The 25,015-nt window shown below is 40.1% G+C and overlaps 1 long non-coding RNA gene across 1 annotated transcript in view; it reads right to left on the bottom strand.

Annotated features, from left to right (window-relative positions):
* Positions 1 to 3,297: 3,297 nt before the first annotated feature.
* LOC140784297 (uncharacterized) overlaps positions 3,298 to 25,015 on the bottom strand; it is a 41,451-nt gene continuing 19,733 nt past the window's right edge. The window contains exon 3 of the long non-coding RNA XR_012108244.1: positions 3,298 to 3,628. This is a non-coding gene — a long non-coding RNA (uncharacterized lncRNA). The remainder of the gene's footprint in view (positions 3,629 to 25,015) is intronic.

The following is a 25,015-nucleotide window of genomic DNA, read 5'->3' as shown; positions in this document are numbered from 1 at the left end:
ACCCTAGCTTGATAGTCTTTCAATGGTTAGATAATTGCTAGGTTAAATTCCTAATGTGAAAGGGGAGAAGTTGTTATAGAAGAGGGGGATTAAGAGTTAGAGGAAGCTGACCAAAACTTAGACGGTGGAAGAAGGGAGGTGGGAGAGGGCGCCAATAGCTAAAAACAAGTTGAGAAGGAGATAAAGACCAAAGATAATTTCAATTATCCAAGATAAACATCAAGTAGGGTTTTCTCCATATATTTATAGAGGCTCACCCTAGGGACCCATCAACTAAATTAAAAAATCCTAACAAACCAACAACTTTTGTCGCGGCGTTCGAATGCGCCCGATTGCGTTTGAACGCAAAATTTCAGTTCTTTGTCGATACGAACGTATGTAGGTGTTTGAACCACCCGATTTCGTTTGAACACACAATTTGTGTTCTCTATTTTTACGAACATGTGTAGGCATTCACATACCCGTTTGAATGCGGTCCCTGCGTTCGAACGTGCCCTAACAAAAATCATTTCATTGTTTCTAACAAAATTCAACTAGATAAATAGGCTCATTCTAATGAACCCAATGCCACGAGTGGATCTAATCCGACCGAGTTGTATCATTACAACGATAAAAATTGGAAGATTTCAGCATACCGTTCAAGTGGGCACTATCTTTAATTCGCTGAACTGTGATACTGTGAGTTGTATCAGATTTTGGTTTTGTACTTGTTTTTAACGTTAAGTCAAAGGATGTAATACTCAAAAGTTAATATTACTTCCGGGTTTTACTCCAACTCTGTTTTGATCTAAAAATATCTTGACATAGATCTTATTAGGACAGACCTTTAGAAGAACAAAACTCAGACCTTTAGAGACAAAATTCCCTAGCCATTTTTGGTTGCTTCCAGGTCTGATTTTGTTTGGGTTTTTGATATTTTTCTCTTCACTAATATAAATCAAAAAGCCCTAGGTCGTTGGTAATTGAAGAAAATATTTTCAAGCCCTACACAAGACTTTGTGGGGTGTTGTTTGAGACAAAGGATTTTAAAGAGTGAGTTCCATCATGGATCTCTAATCACTTATTGATGTTTTCTTCATTGTGATGAGTTATTGACTTGAGGGTCACCGAGATAGGTTGTCTTATGTTTAGGGTCACTGAAATTAGTTAATTAACTATGAAAAGTAATTCATCATTGGTTCCGACAAGCATGCAATTGATACAATCACTTTGGGGCTGGGGTTGGTGCTCGGGACAAATTTGGAACCGCAGTTTGGATAACAATATTAAACGATCTAATCATCCAAAAGGCCTAACCTCTAGTAGGTTGTTCTCCTAAAAGTAAGGAATCCAACACAACCCTAAATCATGATAATTGGAGGTGTAGATCAGAAGTTTTGATGGAAATACTTACTAAAGGTTAGAAGGTAGCGAGATAGATGTGGAGACCGTTAATCTTTAATTTGCATTAATTAAGAAGGAAATACCTAAATAAATAACAAAAATAAAATAAAATAACATAACATAAATAAATAATAAATCACTGCCATTAGTGCTGGGCTCGGCCCAACATTGCCTCTACAGTGCTGGGTCGAGCCCAACACTGTGCAGAAAGAGAAGGAGAAGAAGCCGAGGGAGAGAGAAAGAGAGAGAAAGAGAGAAAGAGAGAGAGAGAGAGGGAGGGAGAGAAGAGGAGGGGATGAGGGAGCACCGGTTGCTTCTTGGCGACAGGTCAGGTGATCGAAGAAGACGATAGTAGAGAAAAAGAGAGAGGGAGAGAAATAGAGAGAAAGAAAGAGAGAGGGAGAGAGAGAGAAGAAGGAAGAGGAGGAAGGAGGAGGAAGAGGCTCACCGGTGATGGTGGCACGGCGGTGGAAGCGACAGCGATGGTCCGAAGTGGCCGGCGTCGGCATACTGAGATGGGGAAGCTTAAGAGAGAGGAACGAGAGAGAGAGAGCATTTGAGAAGGAGAAAGAGAGAGGAGAGAGAAATAGATAGAGAGAGGCGGTGGCGGAGACGGGCAACGGCGGCGGGGGGCCCCGCCCCGACCAACTGGCTGCTGGGCCGCGTGGCACCCCCCCCCCCCGCCCCGACCAACTTGCATGGGCATGAGGCCGGCCATACTATGGCTGGCCACATCGTGCCCAAAATTAATTATTAATTAATTTTTTTTAAGGTTGGGTTGTTACACTATGGGACGTCCTCCTTGCATTAGTACAGCTCCTATGCCAACTCCCGACACATCATATTCCACAATGAACTCTTTGATAAAGTCCGATAGCTCTAGAATGGGAGCCGTCGTCATTGCTATTTTTAGTTTTTTAAAAGTTGTAGTGGCTTCGTCCGTCCATCTAAAAGAGTCCTTCTTCAAGAAAGAAGTGAAAGGAGCAGCGATTTTGTCATACCTGACGATGAAGCGGCGATAATATTCGGTCAGCCCTAGGAATCCTCGCAATCCTGTGGTGGTAGTGGGAATCGGCCAAGCGGTCTTACATGCTACCTTTTGAGGATCCGCCGCTACACCTTCCGCTGAGATAATGTGGCATAAATACTCCACTTGTGGTACTCCCCCCCATAGGCACTTGGACTTTATGATTTTTACCTAATTTTGCTTCAACAAATTCAGCACATCCTCTAAATGCCGCCAATGCTCTAATTCAGTCCTGCTATACACTAAAATATCATCAAAGAATATCAAGGCATACCTTCGTAGTAGAGGCCAAAAAATATCATTCATGAGGCCTTGACAAGTAGCTAGAGCATTGGTGAGGCCAAATGGCATCACCCGGAACTCGTAGTGCCCGTAGCACGGGCGATGATTAAGAGCTATGACTTGTTTGTATGAGGCCTTGCTCCAACATCTCGGCTACCATTTTAGAGATAACTTCCTTTTGCACATGTGGATACCAATATGGCCACACATTCACTAGTGCAGCCCCGGGTACAATCTCTATGCGATGGTCCGTCGTTCTCCATGGTGGCAGCTCCTATGTTTTTTCAAACAGTCCAACAAATTTGTCTAATAAATTAGACAACTCGATGGTAGTATCTAGACTCATTTGAGGCTCATCTCCTACTAGTCCAAACTGAAAAAGATTGGCCAAATCACTTGCACATGGCAGCCCCACCATCGGCTGCATCTGTAACGCCCCCGCCCGGCACGGGCACGTGCATGCACACGCGCCCACACGACACGCTTGGCGCACGCGACAGGTCGGGTGGGGCCCATCATGCATAGATAGTCTCCTGTGCACATATAATCATGACATCATCAAAATAAAACCTGCTAACCAATCTGATCCATGATCACAAAATCCATCACCAAATAAATTATACTATTAACCAAATAAACCTATTAACATATGAATATTCCAGTCCACAATAATATACCTTAGACCACTACATAATCTGGCAGGACCCACACAGGCCACAACAAACCATCAAGATACAACTAAAATAACTAATACAAGAGTACACTATGATTCGACCTGTAATATCCAAATCATCGTCTAATACAAAAGAGTACAAATATCAAATACTGGTACAACTCAATATCTAGTTAAACTATCATCTATACCATCTCGCATCTATAGCTCACAACATCATCATTTTAAAATATCTTCTCAAGTCGCTATCACGTACCATATCTCTGAGAGGGTTAGAAAAGAAATAAAGAGAGTCATGAGCAAAAGACTCAGTGAATAGATCTTACCCTGTATTAGTGATGCCAAATAGAGAGTAAATCATATACTAGATAATATGAATTAGAAAGAGCATCATGCCATGAATGAGTATGTGAATGTTTCTCAATAATACATAAATAAAAAATAGATAACATGTCATGTCATAACTGATAAAATATATAATCCTCAACAATGTATAAATAAATCTCCATGTCATATCATCATCATAACTCTCTCTCTCAAATATGACAAATGATGCATGCCGACCATGACTATGCTATGATATCAAATACAACCATATATGATGCATATTGATCACTCAATAATCAGGTAACCAAATGATAATGAAATCATATGCATTTCTCAACATCACAATCATCACCGACATCTCGGTATAATATCATCATACTAGACCACTTTGCACAGTCAACACCTGGTACCTGATCTCAACATCATGTCCGAAGGCTCAAAGCATACTCCGCCCCCCGCAAGAGTATTTCAAATATAACCATACCCCGCCACCTGCTAGGGTATCAACATCCATCCAGACCGGGCACCCACATAGTTGATAGAAACCTCGTGAGGATAACTTGCCACATATGCCCTGGCGAACGGTATGTGTCCGAATGTCTGCTGCGCACACAAACGAACAACCTCGGACGTAAGGCTAACAGGATCGCGACTATGTCGAGCAATCAATCATCAACCAAGCGCGTCCTAACCCTCGCGCCCACTCGGGTATCCTCACGCTTTTTATCAACTATCCTATGAATCACATTTTATGCTTTCCTTCAAAATGACAGATCATATGCATATATCCAGTACGATAACAAGTCAATGCATAACAGAAATTTAGGTGGAATATGAATCAAAACAAAAATAATGTAATATAGTCTCTGATCATGTAGTCAACACATGCATAGTCATGCTAGTTTATCAATTACATGCATACTCATGCTACAAATCAATTGGACATAACATTATAATAGTATAATCATCTCTCATAATCTTTATATATCACCAATGTGCTCATATCCCAGATCAACCTAATCATATGCATGATAAAATATGGTCGACTGTAATCATCTCTAGATAAAGTCATATAATCATGCTGGAGGCCAAAACATGCATATAGATAAGATATAATATATCTTAATTTGAGAAAGACGTCTAAGGGGTAAGACTACTCACCGTCTGATTAGAAGACACAAACCACACATCTCTCACGTCCGTCAGTTAACCGAGTGACACTCATCGTTAGCAAGGTCCACGGGGTCTCAAATAAGGGGATTCGAGATTGGCGACGGCGGCTTCGGGAAGGTGGCGGCGGGCCGACGTTGGCAACGAGGAGTGTAAGAGAGTAGAGAGAGAGTAGAGAGAGTGACCGAGAGAGAGATAGAGAGAGAGAGAGAGAGATTTAAAAAGAGAGAGGGAAGCCAGTGGGGGGGTCTTGGCGGTGGCTGCGGCGGCGCTGGGGCCCGCTGGGGCCCGCTGTGGCTAGCTAGACGTAGCCAGTTGGCTACGACGATGCGAGGGGGTGCGTGGCACCCCTCCCCATGCTGCCCCACTACATAGGCACGAGGCCGGCCACACTGTGACCGGCCACATCGTGCCTATGCAAATTTTTTTTTAAGGTTGGGTTCTTATAGCATAACAATAATCAGCAGAGATTGAACGCCATCAAGCCGCACATCTTTGTTTCCTTGCTTAAATTTCATCCACATACTCTGAAAATCAAAAGTGATGGGTCCTGTGCTTTGTAACCGTTGTGTGCCTAGGACAATGTCTGATCCTCGCAGCGCCAACCTATATAAGTCCACAAAGTGATACGATCTCCGCTTTTTGGCTAAGGTTCGATCTCTTCCAATTCTCAGACCTAGACTAGATTTGGCACAAAATTTGTGAAAAGATCCTGAAAGATATGGCCATCAGATCGACCTGAGATTTATATCTATTGTAGCCCCGGAAAAGAGCTTTTCAACGAATCTAGTTTCAAGTGAATCAGATGTAGGGATCTCGAGATATCGTCCGATTAGTGGACGAACATTAGGGGGTCTAATCAGGATCCGTGGATGGAGGCACGAGAAACTAGATGATGGTGGATGGGGGTGGACCGGCGTTAATGGGGTGGCACCGGTGAAAAGTCGTGGTGGAAGGGTTATCGTTGATGGAACAGTTAGGGCAAGTGTTGGATAGATCGGAAGAAAGGGGAGAAGAGAGCCACCCCTGAGGGTCTAGGTTGATTGGCCGGTCGAGGGAGGTTATAAGCGACGTCTCCGGGGATCTTGAGAATGAGAGCGAAGAAGACGAAGGAGGCAAGGCAAAACTCAATTCTTCAATAATGACTCTATGGTTGCCATCCACATCCTTTAGAGGCTAACCAAACAATTCAAAATTAACCCTAAATAGTACATTATCGCCGACCGCGTTCGAATGCACCTAGTTCGCTCTTCTCTGGATTTGCGAATGCGATGTAGGCATTCAAATGTGCGACCGAATGTACCTGTTTCCCACTTCTCTTGATTTGCGAACGCGATACAGGCGTTCATAGCGCGTTCGAATGTGGCATTCAAACGCACGATTCACACTCTCTAGACGTGATGCAGGCGTTCATAACCGCGTTCGAACGCACTCCACCCACATTCGAATGCGACTTGTAGAAAACTTATTTTCTTAGGAATTAAGCTTTAAAACAAGAAATAAAGACACCCCTAAAGAGTATCTGATCTTCCTCTATTGGTTCGGGCAAGGCCGAACCCACCACATGGTTAGGCCCGATCTAGGCCTTCAATGTCGATACATGGAAGACCGAATGTATTCTGGTTCCCTTAGGTGGGACCAACAGGTAAGCTATTGGACCGATTTGTTGTAGCACTCGGTACGGACCATAGTACTTGTAACCCAACTTCTGGTTCAAAATTGGTCTCAATGTGGATTGTCAGTACGATTGAGCTCGAACGAACACCCATTGATCCACCTCAAATTCTCGCTCACGCCGGCCCTTGTCATGAGTCTGCTTCATGCGGTTTTGGGCTGTTGCTAGGTGAATCTTGAGTCATCTCAATGTTTCATCTTGATCTACAAATTCCAAGTCGAGCTCGGTTCTATCTCCCGCTGCGAGTCTATCGTAGGTACGCAAGACCGGGGGAGTGCGCCCATAAATCGCCTCAAAGGGGGTCATGCCATGCTAGAGTGACGAGCGGTATTGTATGACCACTCAGCCCATGGAAGGAATTTGACCCAATCCTTTGGTTGGTCCACCACAAAGCATCGCAAGTATTGCTCCAGTCTACGATTCACCACCTCGGTTTGGCCATCCGTCTTGGGGTGATAAGCTGAACTAAGGTTGATTCGAGTCCCTTGCAATCTGAAGAACTTGAACAAAAACTCGCTGATGAAGATGCGATCCCGGTCTGACACGATCGTCCTAGGCATCCCATGCAAGCGCGCCACTTCCAGAACAAAAATTTCAGCAACCTTTTTCGTTGAAAACGGGTGAGACAATGCTATGAAATGAGCATATTTGCTTAGCCTATCCACCACAACAAACACCACCGATTGACCTCGGACCTCTAGCAGCCCTTCGATGAAGTCCATAGAGATGTCCTCCCAAATATGCTCTGGTATAGGCAGAGGTTGCAATAGCCCGCTAGGTTTGAGCGTCTCCAATTTGACTCGTTGGCAGATTTGACATTCACACACATATTTCTTCACGTCCGACTTCATCGTTGTCTATGTACTGTTTTGGGCCAGCCGCTTTTAGGTACATAAGACCCCTTCATGGCCTGCTATAGGAGTATCATGGAAGTGTGCCATCAATAGTCTCTGTAGCTTTTCGTCCGCGGGTACCTTGATTTGCCCGCGCTCGAGTACCAACTCGTTGCGCTACTCGTGCTCGGGGTGGCTTGATGGGTTCTCCCTCAGCTCCTCCATGAGTCGAACCAGTTTACTATCCCCTGCACTAGTTCACCACAAATCTAAGAAAAAATGAAAAGTGGGTGTTGAGAAAGAGACGAGCTCACTTGCGTCCCCTACGCTTGGAAGTTCAATCAGCTGTTGATTTCCATCCAGCAGCACTCTCTAGTCATTCCTCCAAAATGTCATTAAGAGGTTTGTAAAGTCAAATGTCATAGGCCCCAAGTTTTGAAGCCATTGAGTCCCCAAAACAATGTTGGCACCTTGCAAGGCCAATGGATAAAGGTCCAATGTAAATTAGTGATGCCAAACAGAGAGTAAATCATGTACTAGATAATATGAATCAGCAAAAACATCATGTCATGAATGAGTATATGAATGTATCCTCAATAATATATAAATGAAAAGTAGATAATATGTCATAACTAATAAAAGTATATAATCCTCGACAATGAGTAAATAGATTTCTATATTATATTATCATCACAACTCTGTCTCAAATATGACACATAATGCATGCCGACCATGACCATACTATTATATCAAATGCAACCATATATGATGCATATTGATCACTCGATAATTAGGTAACCAAATTATAATAAAGTCATATGCATTTCTCAACATCACAATCATCACCGACATCTCGGTATAATATCATCATACTAGACCACTGTGGCACAGTCACCGTCTGGTACTCGGTCTCAACATCATGTCCGAAGGCTCAGAGCATACTCCGCGACCCGCAAGAGTATCTCAAATATAATCTTACCCCACCACCCGCTAGGGTATCAACATCCATCCAGACCGGGCACCCACATAATTGATAGAAACCTCGTGAGGATAACTTGCCACATATGCCCTAGCGAATGGCATGTGTCCGATTATCTGTGCGCACAGACTCAACTGACCTCAGACATGGGCCACGAGATATTGCATATCAGCATTGATAATCATCACCCCAAGCACCCCTAACCTTGGCGCCTACTCAGGTATCCTCACGCTTTCTATCAACTATCATATCAATCACATTTCATGCTTTCCTTCTAAATGTCAGATCGCATGCATATATCCAGTATGATAATGAGTCAATGCATAACAACAATTTAGGTGGAACAAGAATCAAGGGAAAAATGATGCAATGTAGACTCCAATCATGTATCTAACACATGCATACCCCCCCCCCCCCCCACGCTATGCCCCATTGCATGGGCACGAGTGTGGCGGGCCAAATCGTGCCCATGCAATGATTAATTATTTTTTTTTTTTTTTAAGGATAGGTTGTTACATTTTCCTTCCCCCTTTATTAACATTTTGACCCCGAAATTTAAATCACACTGGTATTGTAAGAAAATCCACATATCTAGTTTCACCACCTTCTACTCAAATCGGCAACTGTGCAATCTTACTTTTTTCCAAATCTATAACTTATATCACCACAAGTAACTCCCTTACAAAATTAAAATTTCTAGATCTAGGTCAGTCAAGTAATCATACCATGTCTATACACATCAATAATACCACTAGTCTGCCAGAAATAATACATTCATTCTACAATATAAAAAGTGTTGTCATCTATTACTTGAATCATATTCTACTCCAAAATACCTCAAGCTATCCAAATTTATAACTTTTCCTGCTAACTACAACAATACAATATCGTAATGCCATAATCACCAATGATAATACGATACAACCCAATTAAGTAAATTATCTCCAATCTACTGAATATATACTCTGATCCCAAGCATACTCAATGGATTATTACTCAATACTATCACTAATACCAAGTAGAATGATAAATACAAGTTATTTCAAGAATATCTGAAATATTTAACTCATGCTTCTCTTTCTAATAAATAATGTTACTAATCTAAACATACTCAGCATCATTTGATATCCTCTTAAAATATAGGCGATAGCACAAACTCTCTTATTTAAAGTGCACTGCTTATATGCTTAAATCATTATACAAATTACTAGATAAATTAATATAAGGGATCACACCTATCCATATAAAACTACAATATCAACGTGTATTCATAATACATTCTTAAGAATAACATGCAGGGCATCAAATTCAGCCTATCAATGTAAATCCTAATGCAACTTTAAACGAAATTTATATCCTCTTTTGATTTTCCACATTATCTTCCTTCTTAATCTGCAATATCTTAAAGATTAGATTCAAACTATCTCCAGAAACATACATGATAAACTTTATAATAATCTTTCTATCAATCACTTTCTATATCCAAACTGTTCATTCCTCGATTCACATAACTCAAGTTTGATTTTTATCTATTTAATTACTATCGTTGCTAATATATCCACCAAAATATCACTTCAGGATAACAATATTCAGATCCAAAGACTATCTACTGAGTTCTACTAAGTAATCCAATAATCTATTTAATATCTCGACAGATATAATATTCAATTCATACTATAAATCCATTGCCATCCAAATATTTACTAATCCATCATACTTAATCTTTAAGAATACATAACCATATCTTAGACAAATCTACAAAATCATTGTACTTGAACTAAAATTACTAAGATTAATCTCCCGAATTGGTAATGCTATTATAATATGCTAATAAAATAACTGACACTAACTGATTCATATAGATTAGAAGACATCCAAAAATATAAATTACAACCTTACTAGTATATCTTCCATTTTACTTTAGATCAACTCACAACCTTAAAACTTTGCAATTCATTAAAAGATCAAATTTTCACAATTATAATGGAACCAATCATGAAATCATTATCTCCCAATCAAGTATCTTTACTTTAAGACTCAAATGTAAACTTGTAAATCTTTATAATTATTAAGATCAATCTCATCATTCTAAAAGGCTCGCTCAATAACCTCTAGTAATAATCGAACATGAAAGCCAACGGTTAAACAAATGCTAAAATAATCACTTTCCTATACATCATTATCTGTTTATCTTCTAGCAGTATAATAAATTTCTATTGATAAACTGAATATGATCTGTCCTATGAAGCAATTAGTTCAACTTCTAGACTATCTATCAGTCATAACAAATGATTAAGTCTATAGGATGTATGAATACCTCTATCAATTTATCTCTCCAATTAATATCATCGAAACAACTAACATGTCAAAGCACATAATATCTCAATTTAACATCTATGATTAAAAACCAACATATCTCATTCCTAATTAAATCACTTTAACCTCATATTTCTTCGAGAGTCTCAACTTAATATTCTATCACATCCTTTATATAAAGTGCACCACATATACTGAACAATTTAATCTTATAGCATCCTCAAAAATCTTTCCATAACATCATTAATATCATAAAAAATAAGTTTGTATATTTGTAATTAATATTCATCACCCAAAATACACGATCTTCATGCTATAATATTCTGATCCTCTCAATTAATGTCCAAAACTAAACTAATAATCAAAATATATTTTCACTGTCATACAAGATATATTATGAGACTATCAACTTTAGCAACTATCATCACCCTATATAATTCATTTTATTATCATTCTTTCCATCTAATCGAATTCACATAATCAGCAACTTCTAAACTAAACCTACTACCATGTCATCCAGAAAGATATACATTAAGTCTCCACTACTGAAATAATTCAGAATCCAATAACTATATCCATGTCATATTTTCTATGCTCATTACCCTATTTGGTAATCATCAACTTAAAGATTTAGATAAGATGTTAATCCTCTAGTAGTAGTATTGTACAAACATATCCCTATTAAATCATCCATCTTGTCGGTATAATCAAAATTTTATACCTACTAACACAAGTATCTTGCAAACATAATTTATCATACTAGTCATCCCAAAAATTCTTTTCCGTATACAATCTACATTCATCTATATTACATCACCTAATATCTTTTCCACTATACCAAATCATCACATATCTTACTCATCTATCCATAATCAATAATTATAATCCTCATAAGAATTAGAATAGTCTCTCTGCACATATATCTCTTTACATTAATCTCCTAATCTCAAATATATCCATAAAAGATCAAAAATCCCAAAAATAAGCTATATCTGTTCAGAATAACCTCCAATCTACTGATAATAATTCTTCTGCATAAATAAATATCTCTACATGTTTAGGAATTTCTACACTTTATCGCACCATATGAGCATGTCTACATCTCCAATATTATGCTCCAAAGACTATAACACCTCTACATCGATAACATCAATGCATGATTTAGTAATATCTCTTCTTATTCATTAGTCGCTCAAATAAATTCTCAATATACCAATATCCTAAATTATTTCTATCAATATCGTCAAAGTATCAAAACTTAATAATCTCAACATCACAATCTAGATATCTATCTCAACCAATTAATATCAAACTCATCGAGATCAACTACTAACGTAATCCTAAACAAAATCGACAACTAGTGTACTTGATGGTTTGCTAGATCATCCTTAAACCTAAGCTCTAATACCACCTGAATTGCAACGCCCTTGCCCAGCATGTGCACGTGCATGCCCATGCACCCACACAGTACGCGGCACACGCAACAAGTCGGGCCGGGCCCGTCACGCACAGATACTCTCCTGTGCACATATAATCATGACATCATCAAATAAAACCTGCTAACCTATCCATGATCACAGAATCCATCACCAGATAAATCATACTATTAACCAAATAAACCTGTTAACGTATGAATATCCTAGTCCACAATAATATACATTAAACCACTACATAATCTAGCAGGACCCAAACAGGCCACAACAAACCATCAGGATATAATGATATATCAACTAAATAAACATGTTAAAATATGAATATCCTAGTCCACAATAATATACACTAGACAACTACCTAATCTAGTAGGACCCACATAGGCCACAACAAACCATCAAGATACAACTAAAACAACTAATACAATAGTATGCCATGATTCGACCTGTATCATACAAATCATTGTCTAATATAAAAGAGTACAAATATCAAATACTGGTACAACTTAATTTCTATATAAACTATCATCTATACCGTCTCGCATCTATAGCTTACCTCATATTCGTTCTAAAATATCTCATTAGGGTATCTCAAGGCGGTATCACGTACCATAATATCTGTGGGGGTTAAAAAGAAAGAAATAAAAAGAGTTATGAGCAAAAGGCTTAGTGAATAGACGTTACCTCGAATTAGTGATGCCAAACAGAGAGTAAATCATGTACTAGATAATATAAATCAGCAAAAGCATCATGTCATGAATGAGTATATGAATGTATCCTCAATAATATATAAATAAAAAGTAGATAATATGTCATAACTTGAAAAAATCCCTAGACACACGTATGTATCTAAACACTAGGCAATGATCTCGCTTGTTCGCTTAAGTAAAAATTGGAAGAAATATTAAAAATGAAAGCAGAGATGAACACCAAGATTTTAACGTGGAAAAACCCAAACGGGAAAAAACCACGGATCCAAACTCGGATCAAAACCAATCACTAGAATAGTAGCAGTTACAAGACTGACTCACAAAACAACCCGTCGATCCAAATGACTTTGTTCCTCTCAGTCTTGCTCGCTAGAACCTACAATTCACTGCTTCTTGTGATTGAAGTCCAATCTCAGTAACCCTCGAGATTGATCTTTCGTCTAGATAGCCCTTAAGACGAAAGATTAAGATTTGTAGATGAGAAGAGCCTTGTTAGTTGAAAAACCGATGTAGCCTCAAGAAGTCTCCTTCAATAATGCTTCTTCAACCACCCCCTTAAGTTAGGGCAACATTATTCTTATATATGATCTCCAAGATAGAGCCAAATCCAAGTTATATTTGTACTCACGAAAATCCAATAAATTGCAAACTTCATAGGTGCGTTCGAACACGGCCCGTGTGCGTTCGAATGGCTTGACTTGATCTCAAGTGCAATCGAACGGGCCCAAGTGCGTTCGAACGCAACAGCTTGAATTCTTCAGGTTGCGTTCAAACGCGTTTGTGAACGCTGCTCTCGGTCTGTGTGAATGCAGTGCCCACGTTCGAACGCGTTTGTGAACGCTGCTCTCGGTCTGTGTGAACGTAGTGCTCGCGTTCGAACGCGTTTGTGAACGCTGCTCTCGGTCTGTGTGAACGCAGTGCCCGCGTTCGAACGCATTTGTGAACGCGGCTCTCTGTCTATGTGAACGCAGTGCCTGCGTTCGAACGCGTTTGTGAACGCGGCTCTCTGTCTGTGTGAACGCAGTACCCGCGTTCGAACGCGTTTGTGAACGCAGTGTGAACTCGACGGCTTTTCTCCAATAATCTTGCAATTCTTCAAACCAGAGATATTTTAGACTTGTGTAAAGCTCATATACATATAAAAATACACTAAGAATATTTTGTACACAATTGCCAACAAATAAAAACCTAACATAACTGATAAAAGTATATTGATACGATTCAGACCTCACTGATGTCATCTCGAGTATGGATTCACTTTAGGAGTGTCTTTATTTCTTGTTTTAGTGTTTAATTTCCATGAAAATAAGTTTTCTGTAATTGGCATTCAAACACGGGTGGAGTGAGTTTGAACGCGGTTGTGAACACGGTCGAGAACGTGGGTGAAGAGTGTGCACTGTGAACGCCTGCATTGCGTTTGCAAATCCAGAGAAGTGGGAAACAGGTGTGTTCGATCGTGCATTCGAACGCCTGCATCGCATTCACAATTCCAGAGAAGAGCGAACTCGGTGCGTTCAAACGCGATCAGGCGAGTTCGAACGTGGTCGGCAAAATTGTATTTTTTTACGGTTAATTTTGAGTTGTTGGTTAGCTTCTAAAAGGATGTGGATGGCAACCAGAGGTCATGTTGATTATTGAAGAATTGAGTTTTGCCTTGCCTTCTTCGTCTTCTTCGCTCTCGTTCTCTCAATCCTCGGCGACGCTGCTTCTAACCTCCCTCGACCGGCCAATCACCCCAGACCTTTAGGGGCGGCCCTCTTCTTCGCCTTCTTCCAATCTATCCAACACTTGCCCTAACCCTACAATCAACCATAACCTTTCTTTCATCACTTGTCACTGGTGCCACCCCACAAACACTGGTCCACCTCCAACCACCATCATCCTAGGATCTCGTGCCTCCATCCACGGATCCTAAATAGACCACCTTGATGTTCGTCCACTAATTGGACGATATCTCGAGATCCTCACATCGATTCGCCTAAAACTTAATTTGTTGGAAAGCTCTTTTCTGGGGCTATAACATATCCAAATTTCACGTCGATCCGACGGCGGCATCTTTCGAAATCTTGTTTTAAAGTTTTGTGCTAGATATAGTTTAGATTAGAGAATTGGAAGAGATCGAACCTTTAGCCCAAGGAGAGATCGTATCATATATAATCCTCGATAATGAGTAAACATATTTCTATGTTATGCTATCATTACAACTCTCTCTCAAATATGACACATAATGCATGCCGATCATGATCATGCTATGAAATCAAATGCAACCATATATGATGCATATTGATCACTCAACATCTCGGTATAATATCATCATACTAGACCACCACGACACAGTCACCACCCGGAACTCGATCTCAACATCATGTCGGAAGGCTCAGAGCATACTCCGCGACCCGCAAGAGTATCTCAAATATAATCATACCCCATCACCCGCTAGGGTATCAACATCCATCTAGACCAGGCATCCACATAGTTGATAGAAACCTCGTGAAGATAACTTGCCACATATGCCCTAGCGAACGACATGTGTCTGATTTGTCTATGCGCGCAAACTCAACTGACCTCGGACATGAGCCATGAGATATCGCATATTAGCGACTATAATCATCACTCCAGGCACCCCTAACCTTGGCGCCTACTCGGGTATCCTCACGCTTTCTATCAACTATACTATTAATCAAGATCTGGATTTAGCCACATGCAACTCTGTGATATCCTTCTATAAGTCCTCAAGACACCCTCATGACCAGCCTCTGAAGTTTGGTGGAAGTGCTCTAATAATTTTTGCTGCAATCCATCATTTGCGGACACCTAAATGCATCCGCGGTCCAGCAGCAAATCGCCTCTATTCTCCAACTTTGGATGGCGCTCCCAATCATCCGACACCTCTTGTAACAATCTCAAAACATCTGGATCAGGTGTACTTATGAGTTATTGTATCAAAAGGTCGGCTACGCAATGATTCTTTCAAAATCTGGATGTATTATAGGAATCAATCCGCGCAACCGTGAGAAAATGTTCGTCAAATATTCTCCGATAGTCATAAAATTACGAAACTAATTGGGTTACATCCGTAACTTCCTGATCTACAACTTTTGTATTTATGCCCTTCATAGATTTGAACTAAAACAGGAACGAAAACATGGAATAATGTGGGTGATGGTGGTGGTGATGGGTGGAGTGGATGTTAGGGTTATGGATGGGTATGGAGATGAAGGTGGATAGTAGATGTGATTAAGGGATATAGACGAAGGGAACGAAGTGGTCAACATCCCAAAGAAGAGGGGTGGCTCGACAGATAAATGAGATTAGAAGTTAGGAGAAACCTTGCCAACGGTAGAGATGGAAGAATGGTGAAGAAGGAGGAGAGAGAGAGTCTAGAGAGAAATGAGGCAAGAAATTAATAATTCAATAGCATAATAAATTTGGCTGCCATCCACATATTTATAGAGGCTAGCCAACAAGTCCTAAAATAATAAGTAACCCTAATTTTACAGGATTCTCATCGATCGCGTTCTCTGTATATGCGAACGCGATGCAAGCGTTCGAATACGGACATTCGAACTCACCCAAGTGCATTCGAACGCACAATATGTGTTCTCTGTATTTGCGAACCTAATGCAGGCATTCACAAGAGCGTTCAAACGTGACCCCACGTATGATCGAACGCGATCGACAGGAATTTTATTTTAATAAAAATAAATAACTAATGTAATAAGAAAAGAACATAACTAAGTGTATCATGTACAAGCATACCTTAGCTCGTCGAGAAAAGGAAAAGTAGAAGAAGAATAGGCTCCAAGCTCGGCTGTATTAGGTTGGCATAATAATGCATCCACCGCTCTATTTTCCCTTCATTTCTTGTATGAAATTTTATAATCATACCCCAACAATTTTGTGACCCATCTCTACTGTGCCGGAGTGTTAATACGCTGTCCCATAAAGTATGGAAGGCTCCTTTGATCGGTTTGGATAATGAATCGTCTACTAATCAAATAAGGCCTCCACTTTGTCACCACATGCAGAATTGCCAACATCTCTCTCTCGTAGGTCGATAATTGCTAGGATTTTTATGATAAGGTCTCGCTAAGAAAAGCTATTGGACGTTCTCCTTGTGTAACAACCCAAAAAAAATTAATTTTGGGCACGACGTGTGTGACCGGCCTCGTGCCCAAGCAAGCTGTGCATGCAGCTTGCGTGGTGGGGGCGCCACGCGCTTGCTGCTGCTACTGGAGCCAACGGGCTGCGTCCAGCTGGCCGTGGCGGGCCCCGGTGCCACCGAAACCCTCCTCCACCGCCTCCTCTCTCTCTCTTTAAATCTCTCTCTATCTATCTATCTATCTCTCTCGGTCTCTCTCTCACTCCACTCTCTCTCCACTCTCTTTTGCATTCCTTGTTGCCGACGTCGGCTCTCCGCCACCTTCCCAAAGCCGCCGCCGCCGCTAGTGAGAAGCTTTTCCTCCCTCTCTCTCTCTCTCTCTCTCTTGCCCGAGCTCGGGCTCGTCGGAGCCTAGCCGCCGGCGAGAGGCCAGCTGCTAGCTGGCCAGCAGCGGCCGGTGCCCTCCCTGCCGGCCCGGGTTCGCAACCTCCTCCCTCACCTCCTCTCTTTCCTCTTCATCTTCTCTTCTTCTTCTTCTTCTTCTTCTTCTTCTTCTTCTTTCTTTCTTTCTTTCTTTCTTTCTTTTTCTCCTCCTTCCTCAGCTCCACTTTCTTTCTGCATAGTGCTAGGCCAAGCCCAGCACTGATGACAGATTTAATTAATTAATTTATTAATTAATTATTTTATTTATGTTATTTATTTATGTATTTTTCTTAATTAATGCAAATAGATTATTTAGACATTAACTATTTTAATAATATTATATATTCTTCAATATAATTTTATTAATGATAATTTTTATAATTAATGATTAATTAGGTATAAATATAGGTAATACTTATATTTATTTATTTATTTATTTATTTATATATCTATTAAATTAATAGATAGATTTGTAAATTACAATTATTAGATTTATATTCTAATACCCTCATCATATATATTTTAAGTATTTCTATTAATTTTATGATTATTCTGCAACAAATAAAATACTAAGCTTATTTAGTTATTTATTTATTTATTATTTTATCAAGTAAAGACTGCATTGTCCCAAATTAATCAATATAGTGTATGAATTATAAAATTAATTATAATTAGACCTTGTCTATACTTATTTAGCCTTTTATTTTATTTTATAATTATATATTTAGAAATATTCTTATATCAAAGGAAACATACCTCTTCTACTTATGTTATAACTAACATTTTATAATAATAATAGAATTATAGTATTTGAATCGTATCTATATTATAGACCTAGTTATATAATCAAAAATAAAGAAAAGTGATTCTAAACCTAATAAGCCTTTATATTTTAATTAAATTAATTCTAATTAGATAAACGGCTAACATCATACTACTTTAATATTTCAGATCCCGAACCCTTTATTTGAGACCCCGTGGACCTTGCTAGCGATGAGTGTCACTCGGTTAACTGACGGACGTGAGAGATGCGTGGTTTGTGTCTTCTGATCAGGCGGTGAGTAGTCTTATCCCCTAGATGCATTTCTCAAATTAGATTATATTATATCTTATGTACATGCATGTTTTGGCCTCCAACATGATTATATAACTTTATCTAGAGATGATTATAGTCAAGCATATTTTATCATGTATTTGATTAGGCTGATACGAGATATGAGTACATTGGTGATATATAGAGATGATTATACTGTTACGGTTTTATGTCGGGATGATCTTTATCATGAGTATGGATGTGATAGATTAGCAAAAGTATACATGTGTTAGATATATGGTTAGAGTCGACATTGCATCATTTTTCTCTTGGCTTCTTTACCACCTAAATTCCTGAGTTGCATGATCTGTTATCGTACTGGATATATGCATATGATTTATCATGTATAGAAAATCATAAAAGTACATGTGTATGTGATGTGATATGATGTGATGGCTGGAACGGTATCTGGTCCGGACTGGTATTGGACATACTCATAGTGTATGGTAGAGTATGGTGATGGCTGATGGTTGTACTCTTAGCGTATGACAGGGTACAACTATCATTGATATACCCTTAGCGTATGACAAGGTATGATTACTTTATTCTGAGATACTCTTAGCATATGACAGGGTATGATTTATCTACAGAGATACCCTTAGCGTATAGCAGGGTATGATTTATCTACAAAGATACTCTTAGCATATGACAGGGTATGCCCTGAGCTTGTGACATGATGTGTATCAAGTTTAGGGCTGAGTACCGTAGTCCAGCATGGTGGATGATATTCAGAGTTGAGACGGATGATTGTGATAGTGAGAGATATATGGATTATATCTAGTTTTGACATATATGATTATCTAGTGGTTAGCATGCATCATGCATCATGCATCATGCATCATCATTGATGTGACTAGTATTATTGGATCATAATTGTTATACATGATATGTCTTTATATTCGATGATGTTATATGGTAATTTCATCATGTGATATAATTTTGGTTGAGGAATGAGCATTGATTTTATTCATATATATGTCATTGAGGATACATATATACATGTTCATACATGGCATCATGCTGCTTTCTGATTCATATTATCTAGTATATGATTTACTCTCTGTTTGGCATCACTGATTCGGGGTAAGGTCTATTCACTGAGCCTTTTCCTCATGACTCTCCATATTTTCTTTCTAACCCCACAGATAATTTGGTACGTGATACCGACTCGAAATATTCTGAGGAGATATTTTAGAAAGATGAGGTGAGCTTTAGACGCGAGATGGTATAAAAGATAGTTTAATCAGATATTGAGTTGTACCATTATTTTATATTTGTACTTTATTGTATAGACGATAATTGGTATAATACAGGTCAGACTATAGTGTACTCTTGTATCAGTTGTTTAGTTGTACCTTGATGGTTTGTTGTGGCCTATGTCAGTTCTGCTAGATTAATTAGTGGTCTAGTGTATATTATTGTGGACTTGGATATTCACATGTTAACAGGTTTATTTGGTTGATAGTATATTTTATTTGGTGTTGGATTATGTGAGCATAGATATGTTAGCAGGTAGTATTTGATGATGTCATGATTGTATGTGCACAGGAGAGTATCTGTGCGTGATGGGCCTCGCCCGTCCTATCGTGTGCGCCGCGCGTGCCGTGTGGGCTTGCCCGTGCCGGGCAGGGGCGTTACACCTTGCATTAGTACTGCTCCTATGCCAACTCCTGATGCATCACATTCCACAACGAACTCTTTGGTGAAGTCTGGTAGAGCTAGAATGGGCATCACTGTCATTGCTGTTTTTAGTTTTTCAAAAGCTGTAGTGGCTTCATCCGTCCATCTAAAAGAGTCCTTCCTCAGTAAAGAAGTGAGAGGAGCAGCGATCTTGTCATACCCGGCGAGGAAGCGGCGATAATATTCGATCAACCCTAAGAATCCTCGCAATCCTGTGGTGGTAGTAGGGATTGGCCAAGCGGTCATGCATGCCGCCTTTTGAGGATCTGCCGCTACACCTTCCACTGAGATGATGCGGCCTAAATACACCACTTGTGGTACAACCCATAGGCACTTGGACTACTTAATCTTCAGCTGGTTTTGCTTCAACAAATTCAGCACATCCTTCAAATGTCGCCAATGCTCTAATTTAGTCCTACTATAAACCAAAATGGCGTCAAAAAATACCAAGACATACCTTCATAATAGAGGCCAAAAAATGTCATTCATGAGGTCTTGAAAAGTAGCTAGAGCATTGGTGAGACCAAAGGGCATCAATCGTAACTCATAGTGCCCGTCCGGAGTCCGACATGCAGTTTTGTGCAAATTCGCTGGATGAACGCTTATTTGATGATACCTAGCCCTCAAGTCAAGCTTGTTGAATTTGGTCACCCCTGCAAGCTCATTCAGTAGCTCCTCTATGACCGTAATGGGATACCGATCCTTGACGGTGATAGTGTTTAGTGCCCAATAGTCGACATAAAAATGCCATGTCCCGGTTTTTTTTCGCACTAATAGCATGAGCGAAGAGTAAGAGCTATGACTTGGTTGTATGAGGTCTTGCTCCAACATCTCGACTACCATCTTGGAGATAACTTACTTTTGCATATGTGGATACCGATATGGTCTCACATTCGCTGATGCAGCCTCGGGCACAATCTCTATGCGATGGTCCGCTGTTCGCCTTGGTGGCAACTCCTTTGGCTCCTCAAATAGTCTAGCAAATTTATCTAATAAATTAGACAAATCAATTATGATACATGGACTCATTAGAGGCTCATCTCCTACTGGTCCTAATTGAAGAAGATAGGTTAAATCACTCACACAAGGCAACCCCGCCATCGGTTGCATCGCTAGAATCAACACAGATCGAACGCCATCAAGCCGCACATCTTTATTTTCTTGTTAAATTTCATCCACATGCTCCGGAAATCAAAAATAATGGGTCCCAAGCTTTGTAACTATTGAGTGCCTAGGACAATGTCTGCTCCTCGCACCACCAACGGATACATTTCCATAATGATGTCATTTCCTTGCACCCGTATGCCGACCCGGCAACACAAGCTCTCTGCCCTAAGCTTTGTGCCATCTCCAATAGAAACGTCAAACCCCGCGGTCAGTTCAGCATCCAAGCCCAACTTCCTCACTAACTTATTATCTAGAAAGTTGTGTGGACTCTCGGAATCGATAAGGATGTGCACACAATGCTTTCTAAGAAGTCCATCCACCCGTAATGTCCTTAGCACGAAAGTACCAGAATATGCATGCATCGATATTTTAGCTTGGATATCTTACTCTGCGCCCTCCTCCACTACCACCTCATAGACCTCCTCTGAACATTCTCCATCATAAACAACCTCATCATCCTCCTCAAGACCGTCGATGAGCATCACACTCCCGATCGGTTTGGAACATCGATGACCGGGGGTGAAACATTCATCGCATCGAAAGCAAAGGCGCTTTGCTCTTCGCACCTCCCTTGGCCCTGAAATGAATGCGCTCATCAATGTTAGTTCGGGACAAGGTGGTTCACAACGACTCCTAACTCTTTCAAATTCTACTTTGCACTCCAATACGATCGTCCTTTGAACCATCTTGTTTAATATGGCAGCAAAACCTTCATATGCCATAGTCCCAAATCTACATGTAATCCTTTTACAAAAGTCAGCATAACCAGTAAATCCTCCACCGTGAATAGCCGATCTATACCAATGCAACGTTGTTCCTTAGAGGTGAAAGCTTGCCATTTGGACATTTACGTCCTTCGCTGTCCCTTGACAATCAAAGTATTGTTCCACTTGAAACACTCAATCCATCGGAACATTTGTGCATATAGTTCTCCTTTGGATAGCATTGTCAAGTTCGCGAAAGTTCCTTGGTTCAGGTCTGAACATTTGTGCATGTTGATCTCCTTCTCTAAATCCTCGAGCACGCCCATCACCATCTCTAAAGGGATCAACATCATCCTCTAAGTACCAATCCTCTTCTTCTACAAAGTGGACCGGTGATAGGTTACGGTACCGAAAGATAGACTACGGAATGGTTCCTTCAAGTTCTGAATTTGTTATAGAAATTAGTCCCCGCAACCGTGGAAATTTTTTAACAAATATTCTCCCTGTAGTTAGAAAATTACTAAACTAAGTGGATTAGATCCATAACTTCCTGATATACAATTTTTATATTTACGTCCTTCGTAGATTCAAACAACAACTGGGGAGAAAACACAAAATGACGTGGGTGATGGTGGTGGTGATGGGTGGAGTGGATGTTAGGGTTATGGAGGGTAATGGAGATGAAGGTGGATGGTGGATGTGGTTAAGGGATATAGACGAAGGGAAAGAAGTGGTCGAGATCCCAAAGAAGAGGGAGGACTCGATAAACGAGGAAGATTAGAAGTTAGGAGAGACCTTGCCAACATTTGAGGTGGAAGGTTGGTAATGAAGGAGGAGGGAAGAAAATAGAGAGAAGATAGGAGGGAAGAAATCAATAATCCAATAACATATTGAATTTGGCTGCCATCCACACCTTTATAGAGGCTAGGCAACAAGCCCTAATAATAATAACTAACCTTAATCCTAATGCAATCCCGCCGATCGCTTTTGAATGCGCCCGATCGCGTTCAAATCAATAAAGACGTTCTCCGTATGTGCGAACGCGATGCAGGCATTCGAACACACTTTTTGTGTCCTTTGTATTTGCGAACCTGATGCAGACGTTTGCAAGGACATTCGAATGCGACCCCTTCCGCATTTGAATGCGATCTGATGACGAAGTCGATCGATTCATGACATATTCCTTTAAAGCATTATGATCATTCTACATTGCGTCAACCCTATGCAGCAATGTTTGATACATACCCCTGAGTTCATCCGCTAAGCCAATGTTCACACGTATGGACGTTGGTTGACTCGGTCCTGTCGTAGTTGCCCCAAATGAATCGGCCTCACAGTTAGGGTCATCGTGGATTGAGTCTTCCCTTATCGGTGTGTTCTCGATTGATCTCCTAGTTGATGCCATCTTCCTTGTTTCCACCATTAATGGAGGTCTAAGGTTCTCTTGGCTGTAATACCAATGATAGGTTACGAAACGATTCCTTCAAGATCTGAATTTATTGTAGGAAGTAGTCCGCGCAACCGAGGAAAAATATTCACTATATATTTTTTCGTAGTCATAAAATTACAAAACTAATTGGGATTGGTTTGTAACTCCTTGATCTACATTTTCTGTATTTACGCCCTTCATAGATTCGAATGATAACTAGGACGAAAACATGATATAGTGAGGATGATGGTGGTGACGATGAGGGGAGTGGATGTTAGGGTTATGGATGATAATGGAGATAAGGGTGGTTGGTTGAGTTGTTTTCGTGATAAAGATGAAGAGGAAGAAGTGGTTGAGATCCCAAGGAAGAGGGAGGACTCGATAGACGAGAGAGACTAGAAATTAGGAGAGACCTTGCCAATGATGGAGGTGGTAGGTTGGTGAAGAGGGAGGAGGGAGATTAGGGTAGAGAGATTAGAGAGAGGATATAGAGGCAAGAAACTAATATTCCAATAGCATGATAATTTTGGTTGCCATCCACACCTTTATAGAGGCTAGCCAATAAGCCAAAATATAATTATTAACCCTAATTCTAGTGGACTTCTGCTGATCTCATTCGAACACGCCCGGTCGTGTTCGGACGCACAAAAGACGTTCTCTATTTTTGTGAACCTGATACAGGCATTCGAACGTAGCGTTCGAATGTGCCTGACCGCGTTTGAACATGATGTTTGAACGTGCCCTTTCCACGTTCGAATGCGACCTACAAAAAATTTATTTTAATAAAAATAAATAACTAATGCAATAAGAAAAGACTCTAACAAGGTGTATCAACCCACCACCACCATCATCTATTGCCGAGCCACCTCCATCAACTATTCGGCCTCCACTCTACCATCACCTCCATCCTATACTTAAGAATCCATGTCTCCACCCGCGAATCCCAAATCCCGTGTAGAACCGCTACGAATCCGATCAAGTCGGTTCGTAATAGATGCTTGCGCGACTCATTACATCTCCATCATGTCCATAAACATTTTGAACAAATCTGAGTTCATAGAGGAAGAAATGGAGAAGTCCCCCATAGTGTGCTTAGGTCCAACTCAGATCGTGCCGTCTCGATTAGGTTTGTTTTGGACCTGACCACATCTGTGGCCTCTTCTTCGACTGAAGTGCCTTCATGGGGTCTTGATGCCATGAATCTGACTATTGGCATGGTGTCCGAGGAGCAATGGATCTAATACCACTTGTTATGACATGAATCAAGCTTGGGTGCAGGATGGTAGTCCACTTAGTAAGAAGAGAATATTCGCTAGATATTCGTCGTAGAAATAGAATTATGAAACCAAATAGGTTCGTTTCATAACCTCTTGATCTACAATTTTGATTTTCATGTCCTTCACATATTTGGATACAAGTTTATTTTATTTTTTAGCCATAAGTTTTGAGAAAATATTATTTTGATGTAATTCTTCTCAAGATGGAAACACATTTCAAATATCTAATTTCATTGTTTTATCTACCAAAAATTACTATATTAGAGAAAAAATATTACCAAAATCTACACACATTAAATATTTTACTTTTTCGAATATTTTATTTTCTCGTAGGA

The sequence above is a fragment of the Typha latifolia genome, chromosome 3 (assembly GCF_019914945.1).
Source record: "Typha latifolia isolate L0001 chromosome 3, TyphaL0001v2, whole genome shotgun sequence".
Taxonomy (NCBI): Eukaryota; Viridiplantae; Streptophyta; class Magnoliopsida; order Poales; family Typhaceae; genus Typha; species Typha latifolia.
The sequence above is the reverse complement of the archived record's forward strand: the minus strand, read 5'-3'. Positions and strand labels throughout refer to the sequence as shown.